Source organism: Crocodylus porosus, unplaced genomic scaffold (assembly GCF_001723895.1).
Source record: "Crocodylus porosus isolate Cpor-Errol unplaced genomic scaffold, CroPor_comp1, whole genome shotgun sequence".
In the NCBI taxonomy this organism is placed as follows: Eukaryota; Metazoa; Chordata; order Crocodylia; family Crocodylidae; genus Crocodylus; species Crocodylus porosus.
In genome coordinates, this window is record NW_017728886.1 from 219,284,623 (window position 1) to 219,296,350 (window position 11,728).

At 42.4% G+C, this 11,728-nt stretch overlaps 1 long non-coding RNA gene across 1 annotated transcript in view; it reads left to right on the top strand.

The window, feature by feature from the left end:
• The window catches only part of LOC109305485, a 15,180-nt gene extending 3,703 nt beyond the window's left edge, over window positions 1–11,477 (top strand). The window contains exons 2-4 of the long non-coding RNA XR_002099634.1: window positions 5,870–5,879; window positions 8,784–8,790; window positions 11,384–11,477. This is a non-coding gene — a long non-coding RNA (uncharacterized LOC109305485). The remainder of the gene's footprint in view (window positions 1–5,869; window positions 5,880–8,783; window positions 8,791–11,383) is intronic.
• The last annotated feature ends 251 nt before the right edge of the window (window positions 11,478–11,728 follow it).

The following is an 11,728-nucleotide window of genomic DNA, read 5'->3' on the forward strand; positions in this document are numbered from 1 at the left end:
ACCCCCCAATTTGGGAGACTGTCTGGACCCCTGTTTCTTATCTGGGCACTCCTTGCATTTGTCAGCTGTCTTGCTCGGGTGGTGTCTCCTCATCTTCCTGTGGCCCCTTCCCCTGGTGAGGCTAGTTTAAAGCTCGCCATATGAGATCAGCCAACCTGGAAGAGAAGACACACTTACCTTTAGGAGAGAGGTGAAGCCCATCCCACCCCAGCAAGTCCCCTGCCTGAAAGCACGGGTCATTATCTAGGAACCCAAGTTCTGCCTGGTGGCACCAACTGCGTAAGCACCGGTTGACCTCGCCAGTGCAGGCCTCGTGTCACCATCCCTGCCTACCCACCAGAAGAAGAGAGGAAAATACTATCTGTGCCCCTGTCTCCTTAAGCTTGTCCCCCAGAGCCTTGAAATCCTTCATAATGCAATAAGGGTGGCCCCTGGCCGTGTCATTCTTTCCCACATGGATGACAACCATGGAGTACTGGTCTGCAGGTCAAATGTAATCCGGGATCCTCTCTGTGATGTCCCTAACCTGAGCCCTAGGCATGAAGCAGATCTCTCACGTCATGGGGTCAGGCCAGCAGATGGGACCTTCCAGTCCCCGTAGGATGGAGTCTCTGATGACGAGGACCCGGCATTTCTTCCTACCGGTGTTCGTTCTCTTTGTCATGTTCGGAGTGGCATCATCCCCGCCAGAGGCAATTTCTCTGTCTTTCTCCATCACAGCTGCCAGGGCATCAAACCTGTTCCCTAGGTGAACCTGGGGAGCTTCCACCACTCTAGGCCGAGCAGCTCTGGGTTTGGACACCTTCTGCCACTCATGCATTGCCTGCATCTCCGGTGAGGGCTGTACAGTGGGCGACTGGGCCTGCAGAGAACAGAAATAGGCATCAATTTCATCCTCTGCATCCCTGATCCCCCTCAGCCTCCTCACCTCAGCCTGGAGCTCCCTCACCTGCTCATCCAGGTCCCTAAGTCATGCACAGGAGGGACAGGCAAGGGGACCACCAGGCCCCACCGCCCCCATACCCTACCAAGCCCCCCTCCACAGACAGGGGGGGCAAGGGGCCACTGACCCCGTCATGAGCTCCATTTGGGTGAAGGCCTCAGAAGAGCCCATGGCAGGTGGGGCTCTGGCAGCCGCGCTCCACATCTGCACCATGTCTGCAGAGCTGTGCCTATTGCTTATGCTCCCTGGAGGTGCTGCTCTTAGCAGCTACCTCGCGCCTGCCTTACGCAAACGCCGGTGCAAATGCCAGCGCGCCCTTACAGAGCACGCCTGTTTGCGTGCCCTGTTCACATACACTGCCCACGCATGGCTCGGGAGGGTGACTCCCTGTCAGGCAAGCTAAGAGTGCTCCAGAGGGCTTCCCCTCTGGATCCACCTCAGCTGCACTGTACCCTCTTCCCCACTTAACTTAGGGGGAATCAGCTGTTGCTGCCCCCGCTGCTGTCTCCTCTGCAGCTGTTGCCTTCGCTGCTGAGGTAAGCGGGTACACGTGTGGCACACATACGCCCTGATCCCTCTGCTCCTGCTCCCCAACTGCCAGGGGAATTTCAAACCGCGGGCTTTTAAAGCCCATGGTTTGAAATTCCTGCAGTTGACCCTCAGCCAATCAGGCCTTCCAATATTCCTGCCTGCCATATCTTGGATGTTATTATTCTATATTAAAATTTCTTGATGTCACTAGTCAGGAGGGTTGTTCTCTCAAAAAAAAGTGGGTTTTTTTGGGGGGGGGCTTTTGTTCATTCTTATTAGGTCTCTATTAGAGGTTCCCGGGCACTATGGCCAAGTTATCTTGCTCGCTTCTCCATATGCTCACACGCACTCAATGGTATAGGTAATCACAGTCTGGTTCAAATCAAAACTTGTCTTTATTTTTTACTTTTATCACTCTGTACAACCTTCCTTTTCTTTCAGACAGAAACTGTCTCTCTTTTTTTTCTTTTTTCTTTTTACAATATCAACTTGGTAATTCTACTTATCTAATACTCTCATGCTATAGCTATTATCTTATCTGAATGGAACTTAGTATCACTAAACAAAGTCTCTTTTTTTCTTGTCCATCTGTATTTCCATTCCCGTTATGGGCTTTTATCTTCAAACCCTGCTATATATGCCTCTATTTACCTCGTTGGCATATGAGTTAATCTTTTATCCTTCGTAAGACCGATGCCTTGGGTCCTCTTGAGGTGATAATACTGTGTCCCATTCACGCTCTTCTTTTTTTTTGTTGTTTTCTTTCCAGGTTGGTCATGTAGGATGTGTCCCACAGTGTTACTCTCTTCAGCTCTCAGAGCCCCGTTCTTTCCCCGGCGCTGTGAGAAGTCTTCAGGTAAATTTCTGCTCCTCCAGGAGATCCTCTTTCTTCCCCTTTTTCTCCTCTTTTTTCCACTTTTTCCCCCACTGGAGCTCCCGTCTCACCACCTTGCTCCATAGAAGTCATGGAACTCATAGAAGTAGGGCCAGAAGGGACCTTGTAGATCTTCAAGTCCAACCCCCTCCCTGGGCAGGAGAAAAACTGGGCTCAAATGACTCCAGTCAGGTAGGCATCAAGCCTCTTCTTAAAGACCCCCAGGGTAGGAGCCAGCACCACTTCCCTTGGAAGTTGGTTCCAGATCCTAGCCACCCTAATTGTGAAGTAGTTCTTATGGATGTCTAATCTAAACCTACTCTCCAACAACTTGTGGCTGTTATTCCTTGTTATGCTGGGGGTGCTAGGAGAAACAAGGTCTCTCCCAAAACCTTCTGGTCTCCCCTAGTGAGTTTATAGACAGTCACCAGGTTCCCCCTCAGCCCTCTCTTGTGAAGGCTGAACAGGTTCAGGACCCAGTCTCTCATTCTAGGGTCTGCCCTGTAGTCCCCAGATCATGCGGGTGGAGCTTCTATCCTAATATGGTAGTGGCTCCAGAAGAGGCATTCCCCGGGTCTGCTAGCTGCAGCCACACTTGCTTATTCACAGTGGAATAAAGTTCTGGGGTACTGGTTGGAGAGTTGTTTTATTACTTATTAGTTTATTTTAAAATTGGATCTGTTTTTATAATTTATCCTGTATTTTTGTAAGCCACCTGAGCCTTTTTGGGAGGGTAGCAAATCAGTCATATAAATAAATAAAAATTCACTGGATCAGGGCCAGATCACCTTTCTCCCCAACCACTGAGCTATACAGTCTCTCTGTCCTCTCTCACTAGCCCAATTAATATTTTATTATAACATGCAGTGTGGAACAGCTTCAACAGTTGGGATTGATCAAGACCCCTATCACCAAAAGAGATACTTCTGGGTCTTCTTTTAGATAAAACTGTAAGAGGGTTTAAGGGATATGAAACCTGATCAGAAATAGATACCTCCCTACAACCCTGAACAATAAGATTTCTTAATCCCAGTGAGAAGTGGATTGGACTCCGTGGGTATCTCCAAATGAGCATGCATGTGTGGTTTGCAGGGCCTCAAAGCTGTTTGAGGTGCTGCAAACTACACACAACACACATGCAACCATTTGCCACACTGCTAATTTAGCAGCCCAGTGCCAAAATTTGTCAGGAGATCCCAGTGTCAAAAAAACCAGCACTAAAAAAAGTGGCGTGGTCTATGCAGCAGTACGTGTGCTGCCAAAAATGGAGCCTGGCCAGCCACATTCACAGTCTGGATCTGGCTAGGCTCCATGCAAGCCAGATCATTGATGCTGCTGCCCCAGGAAGTGCCCAGGACCCCAGGCAAGTCTACTGGTGCCCCAGTCTCCCCAATCCCACCTGGGTCAATATACTAAGCACAGAGCAAAAATCAGTGGCACAAATATGTGCTACTGCTATCTGGGCTGTGGCAAACACATGCCCCTGTATGTGCATGCTCATCTGAACATGTCCAGTGGGTGCATCTACATGTGCGATTTACTGAGTAGACTAATTAGCTCCACAGTAAAGTGTCACTATCTAAATGTGTAGTAAATGAATTAACTACCCCATAATATAGTATTGTCCCTGTCTTACAACAGAGTAATTAAGTGCATGTAGATAGTACCTGGGTGGGGGTCAGACTCCTGGCTGCTATGTAGCCACACAGCTGTGCAAGTTCTCTACCCTCGTGTCCCAACCAGTCCCTCCATTGCCCAATGCCACCACCTGGAGCCCAGGGCTGACCTCCCCCTTTCTCTCTGCCAGCCTAGGCCTGCTCCACCCTGGCTCAAATTGCTGCTGTTCTGGGCACATGTGTAGGTCATGCACCTGGAGCTCTGGAGTTCATTGCCTTGCCTTAATTTCACATGTAGATGAACCCAGTATTTCCTAATAGCCAGCTAAGATGACTGCCCAAATCACGTGCTGGCTTTTATAGATTGCCATTCTTAGTGCTAAGGTCACAATCACATGGTAGTAGCAAGTCCTGGCACCAAGGATTTCAAACATGTCTCGCCCATGCCTGCCCACACACACTCCAAACCAGAAATTCACTAGTGAGGTCGCTCCTAGGTTTTCCCCCAGTGGCTATTTCTAGGGACTTCACAGACTACCTCAAAGGGCTCAAAAGCAAGCACAGCCTCACTGATGTACTTTTGAGTTTGGGCCATACTTACAGCTGTAGACATAACCAGGGTGAGAACAAGGTGGGCTTCAGCATGCTACTTCAAAGCTAACCCACATATGTCTACATTACCATGGCTTCAACATAGACATACCAAATTCCAATACTTTCCAAAGTCTTTGTCCTAGCTGAGAATAAGTTGGCATCTTTGGAAAAATACTTCATTGTCCTTAGTTTTTTGTGGTAGATGCCTCAAGAGGAGCTGTTGAAAACAGCCAAGAGTATTTACTCTCTGGATTAAATCTATTTTGAACTAATTATTGCTATAGAGCACTGAAAGAGGAAATATTTGTGTTATGTTGGTGACCACCTTTGTTCAGCTACATAGAGCATAAGTATACAAACACCACAGAAATAATAAATATCCTAGATCCACATCACTGATTTTTTTCTTGACTGAGAAATGGAGATGCAAGGCCTCAAAATATACTGTACACCCACATGTGCATGCACATGGAGGCAAACATGCACAGTCATATTTCCTCCATAGATCACAGTGGAAGAGTTCACTGATGTTTCACTATATAAAAAATCAAACCTACTAAAAATAATTTTGCTAATCTGGCTAAACAGTTCCACGTGGTGTATAATTTCTACTAAAAGTAATTAAATTTAAAAAAAAAATTAATTCCCCAAACCTAAACAAATCATTATCCCTTACAGAAGTACAGGAAATAAATAGTCTGATGCATGTGTGGAAGGAAAAGAATTCTAATCCCAGCTATGCTTGGTCTAATAATTATGCTTCCCATTTTATTCCTCTTTTGTTCTGAGTATTTCTTTCTACTCTAGGGATACCAGTTGCCATTTTTTCATCAAATCCACATTAGCAATTGTATTCAGAAATGCACATAGGGACTATTTGCAAAAATCCCATTATATGTTAATACAGCTTGGGTAGAGATTGTCAAAGCACCAACTGAAAGTTAATTCCCAAAGGGTAAAACAATGGCCCCACAATTCTGAAACGTGCTTCTTCATTGTAAGGGGAGCAGAAAGCTACTGGATCTCTCCTGGAAATTCCCTTACAGTAGAGGAACTTTTCCTATGGCACACATTAGTGTAACAGCACCTTCTTGCTATTCAGTGCAGTTTTATATGTTGAGGGTAGAGGTTATAAATTTTATCCTCCAGTTGCCTTGACAATTTTTAAAAATACACTAAACAAGCAGACTTGTCAAACTCACCTAATACAAAGGTGAGTGCTGGTGGGGCAGGGATGTGTTGGAGTAAGGAAGATATTTGGCTGGGGACTGCTGAACAGTTCCTTGGGAGCAGTTGTAATACAATTATAAGGCAGTCTAGGGTTGTCTTAACCTAATCCTAGGGACCTGAGTGGTGCAAGGTTGATAGCAAAGTTTCTCCAGTGCCATCCATGGGGATCCATACCTATCAAAAGCACCGCTGAGGCCTAATCTGCACTACAAAGCTCTAGCCTCAAAACTCCTGTTCTGCAAGCAAAATGCCGAGTCTATTCACAAACAAGGTCTCTCTATAGTGGCAGAACCCTCTACTCTTGAGCAGCATTACTAATGTCACATTTGCCAAGTGCAGTAAGGAGCTGCTGCTGCCCAGCAACCAGCTGAAGATAACAGACACTCTTTTCAGCCAGTTGCTGCAGGCCCTTGTTTGCTGGTGTATTACACAAAAGTACATGTTGTGTCCTGGCATCACAGCAGCTTAGTGGAGCCACACAGTCCCTTGAGAACCACATGGGTGTGCATATGCTCTGGTGCTTTGACACGGGTGGCTTCTCTTTGCCACCACAGGTTCTGCTGGTACGCATGGTTAGAGACAGATATGGCTTTAGAATTTAGGGAATGTTAGTTAGAGACACCTCATAAGGTTTACTGTAGCCTAGCTTTGCTGTTGCAGCCTTTGTAATTCTCCTATATAAAACATGATACCTACCTTTTAAAGTGTGAAAAAAAAAGTTTTATGATTATTTGGGCCAGACTGGAAAAAAATTATTTAGCGAAATGGGCTTCATGATTTGTGAAAGACATGAGAAGATAGGAAGGACTTTGTTTACGTAAAGCAAAACGGAGAACAGACATTCATTTGTCTATTATTTTTATTATATGGACCAGTGTCGGCACATCATGCCAGAGGGTATTCCATTCTCCAAATTTACCCTGCAATTAACCTACAGAATTGCACAGCAGGTGGTAATCTCATTTTCTTCTATTCTTACTACTACACTTGCTATCCCTAAAGAGATATATTTACTAAGCCTGTTCTTGTAATATCTAAAATTAAAGTAAATCTGAGCTCAGCAGCTGAAAATATAAGACTTAGGCTTGTTGAATACGCTGGAATTGGGATTAAAAAAATTAATCGTATACAAATGAACTCATTTAAAAATATTAAAAACTATCATCTTGTTTGATTGCACTATGATACAGAAACCCTACCTTTCCAGATGCTGAGTATTAACATAGATCATTCACTATTAAAATGGATGATATGGAGGTCCACAGAGCAGACTATCAAAGAAATTAACATGCACTGGGTGTTGCAAGGTAATTCATACATTGACATGTACATTTTAAACACCTTATTGATCCAACAGATTCTGTTTCTATAGCAAAAGCAGTGAAGACAAGCTAAAATAAATCAGGACAAACTTTAAAAGAAAATTTTAAAGGATAGTTGGTTCATTAAAAGATAACAGCTTAGTGAATTCATGACAAGTACAGGGGTATGAATGTTCTTTTAACCTATATTAGTTTGTACAACAATCTGGTAATTTTATTAGATTTGGGTTTATGCTATTTAATGGAGAAAGAAATGTGTATGAATAGTGAATACTTAAAAATAACATCAGCATCATGTACGAGTCTTTGTAAGAACTGACCATCTCCCACCATCTCCCAGCTGTTACCCTCCTGAATTCCTTTGGGGGTTCCAGAGGAACATGTACAACAAAACAAGAACACAAAAAGTAAGATTTAAATAACATAGTAATATTGGCATGGATTAAAAATAGAATTACATAAAATGCAAAGAAGCCTTCAGATGGATACAAATGGACCTCTATGCAGAGAGTATACCTAGAGAGCCAAAGCCAGACCCAGTACTAGAGTGATGCACTAAAAGCAAGTAGTTCCAGGAGCTAGTGGATGCCCAGCACAGTGTTCTTTACAAGGATTTGACAGACCATATACATGGAAAAGGAAATTTGCCAACAGTCTGCAAGTTTAATTTTACAAGTATAAAGCCAAAGTAGGCAGTAAGAGGATCAAATGTCATGGTTTATGTAGCAATATAAGACTGAATCCCTGACCTTCTGTCTTCAGCATGCAGCCTAGAAATGCCAAGGTTTTAATAACGTTAGTATTTCTGTGTTTGCTGCTATTGAGATGAATGAGTAATCACAAATATGTATTGGTATATTTTTTTCAGGACAAGATATTTGGAAAGATATCCATTGATCATCTCTATAACATTGTGTTGATGAGAACAACAATAAATATGAAAAGGAAGGAAAGTTCTCAAGAGGTCAGTAACCACTTTTTCAAGGGCAAAAAACACAGAAACATTTATATGCAAGTATATTGAGTTATACTGGATATGTAACAGTCTGGGAAAAAAAATAACTTGCAATTAGCATGGCTTTGAGGGAATGCAAAAATCAGCCTAACTGGACCCAGAATAACTTGACTAATGCTGTAGCAAATTGAATGCTGAAAGCTATAGAGAAGACAACTGCCAAAACCAAATTTGTTACAATATTATTTGATGGGACTTTTAGTATAAGTTATTATAGTTATACTCTCTTGCTAATGTCAGACACGATGATGGAGAAGACAAGCAGCATCTGAGTCAAAGATATCAGCAACTTATAAAGCTGAACCCATGCTAAGTGAATAAATAGTGAATTGTGCTCAAGAATCTGTAAGTGCATAACCTAGTGATGATGCCTCTGCTATTGCTGGAGATGGATTTGTGCCTGGAGAAAGAAAATCAATGGATAGAATCCTAAAATCCATTTTGAACACTGCCATGCTAATGGTCTAAACATCATTCTCCCACAGTTGGATGCCTCGGAAAGAGAGATTTGAATTTTTCTATAAATTTTCCATGGATGTTCAGCTTTGAAGATCAGTAAAGCAAATTCAAGCATCCATCCCAATTTGTAGAAGGAAAAATGTCATAAATAGTAACTATATGCTATTGTTTCCAAACAAAATTGCTGATACTATTTGAGACGACAGGTTTTCATCAACAGCTCTGTTAGAAACGTTAATTTCCAGTTCATAGTCAAGAAATAGTGTGTGAACAGAATATATCAGAAAACTGATTTTTGAGACATTTCCTGACAATACTACCTGGATATTTTGCTGTTCTGCTTATAATTAGAATGAAAATAGTGTGAGCCTCAGGCAATCTGAGGCAAGAGAAAGGAAGTAGAATTACTGTTCCTATTATATAGATATTAACTGGGGCACAGTGGGGTTAACTGACTTGCTCAAAACCACACAGAAAATCTGAGATAGAAGCTGGGAATCAAGCTCCTTAGTCTCAGACTTGTACTGTGGTGAGAAGACCATCCTTCCTGATGTCTAAATGCTTTAAATACTATTTTATTCACATGCCATGCACCAAAATACAATATAAACCTTAGTTCTAAAAGCTAGAATGAAGGGGGGGGGAAGAATTTTTCAGAGCCAAATCTTCAGCTCACTCACCGTCCATTTCCTGCTTAGCCAAAAGCTGAAACCCTAACTGCTGCTGCAGACTGGTCTCCATGTCTGGATATATGATTTTGAAAAGAGCTAAAATAATTGCAAGGCTGTAAAATAGGAGAGAAACCAGAAATAATTAAAAGGTAGTAAAATTGCCAGAAGAAAGGTTAGCTTGATTATTGGAACATTAAGATGATAAAAAGGGGAGACAATCATTAATGCCTGTGGAGTGAACAACAGTGAGCCATTAAACAATTGACTCCTTCAGTTGCCTACATAGAAATGCTATTACTGCTGTGAGCGGAAATCAAAATGGAGTGCTTCTGTTCTGGCCAAAATTCAGCTACCCCACTTAAAACATGCATCACAAGATAGGTGGAGCTTATTTTGGGGGAAAAACTTCATGTAGTTTCATAGTTTCTAGGGTCGGAAGGGACCTGAACAGATCATCAAGTCTGACCCCTGACCCCTGGGCAGGAACGAATGCTGGGATCATAATACACCAGCCAGATATCTATCCAACCTCCTCTTTAAAAAAGCTGAGTGTAGTATGTGCACAAATACAATATTACACTGTTCTAGGATGAATCCTCCTCTAAAATTTTTCACAGAAAAAACTGAAAGGCTTCTGTTTCATTCCTTTAGGAAATAGAAAAAAATAAAATCTAAGAAATACCCACAGCATCTGAAAAGTGTTTTTGCTGGTCTCTAATGGACTTCTCCAGAAAGTAGATCATTTTTACATAGCTTAACTTGAGTTTGAACTGCTTATTAAGAATTGTTTCTATTAACTGAGAATTGTGACATTATGAAAAATTGCCTAATTGTGATGACTGAGGAATTCACAATGAATAATTAATCTGAGGACTGTATCATCCTTTTGAGCCAATGTAATAGCCACAAGCAGACTGCTGTTTTCCCCATGATAGATCTAGTGCCTTTAGGCCTGATCAAAAGCCAGTTGAAGTTAGTAGGTGAATTCCAATGGACTTGATGGGCTCTACATAAGGTCTATGGCATTCAGCCCCCAGTAAGGGCCAGTACCTAATACCCCAACAATAGCATGAGGCATTATTCTGTCTCACTCAAGCATAATGGCTTCCCTGGTATGTCAGGAAGCAATTTTTTTTTAAAACCTTGTTTGATAGACTGTTTTGTGCTTAGTATGACCAATCATCTGGGAAACATCTTCATGAGTATTTACTGCCTGAGTTGTGGAAAGTTTAATTTATTTCTTCCTTCATATTTGCTCTCCGTAAACATCCTTGCTAGTAAGCCTGAGTTGTTTGATGCTGAAATGTTAATGAAAATCATATACAAAAGAGCACAAACATATATGAAACAAATTAATTACAAATTTAAAGCAGAACACAGAATCATAGAGAAGTAGGGCTGGAAGGGATCTCCAGAGGTCATCTAGTCCATTCCCCTGCCTGAGGCAGGATCATCCCTATCTAAACCATCTTATCCAGAATCTAAACTCTTTGCAAAACTATCATCAACTCTTGACACAACACAAGACCTAACATCATGGCTAAAGCAGGGAAACCACAGCAGCCAATATCCTACTTCAATAAAAATCTGTAAATATACACTCAAGAGATCCCAGACTTTAGAAAACAGTGCTATATTCACTCCCCTTTATGGACTAATATCTTTTATTGTATTTTGCTTTTCACATTCTCTCAGAATGAATTAATTTCAAGCATATGCTGACTGAAAACCACATTCAAATTGGCTTACTGGCACACATGCTGAATAAAATTTGGCAGAAAGCAATTTTCTCATCCTATGAAACTTGCTGAGATTTCAAAATGTTCTCCTTTCTCATCAGGATGACCCTGGAACCTGTGGAAGTGGTGGTATTTTTTTTATTTTTTAAGCATGATCAAGATCTGAGAATCACCTAGTGGTAGACTCAAATCTGAATCATGGAACTCTAACCCGGTAAGGCAACAAAAGGACAACAGAAATGGTTAGGGGCCTGGGGCACAGGACTTATGACAAAGGCCTGAGGGAATTGGGCTTATTTAGTCTGGGGAGAGGACACTGAGAGGGGATTTAATAGCAGCCTTCAACTCTTCTTCTCCCTTTGACAATCCTTCTCAGCCGAGGCTGATAGTCTTATTTGTGTGTCCAAAGATAGCTGATGAGGCCTATTTGGGATCGACAGACTCTAATGCAGCTTGGACATGTTTCTGTGTGAGGTGGATAGTGCTGGATTTTCATTAACAGGGAGTTTTATTTGGTCCACAACATTGTTTCTGCTGCTCCCACTTTTCCATCTCCTGTTGTTGTGGTGAAGTTTCAAAGTATTGAGATCCCTGCAGCAGACTCTTCCTTCATTTGGGACAGAAGATATAGTCTCCCATGAGTTGACATCAATGGTGCATTTTTTAAAGTTGGCCTTGAGGATGTCCCTGAAGTGCTTTTTTTGCCCCTCTCTTGAGCATGGCTTGGCTGAGGT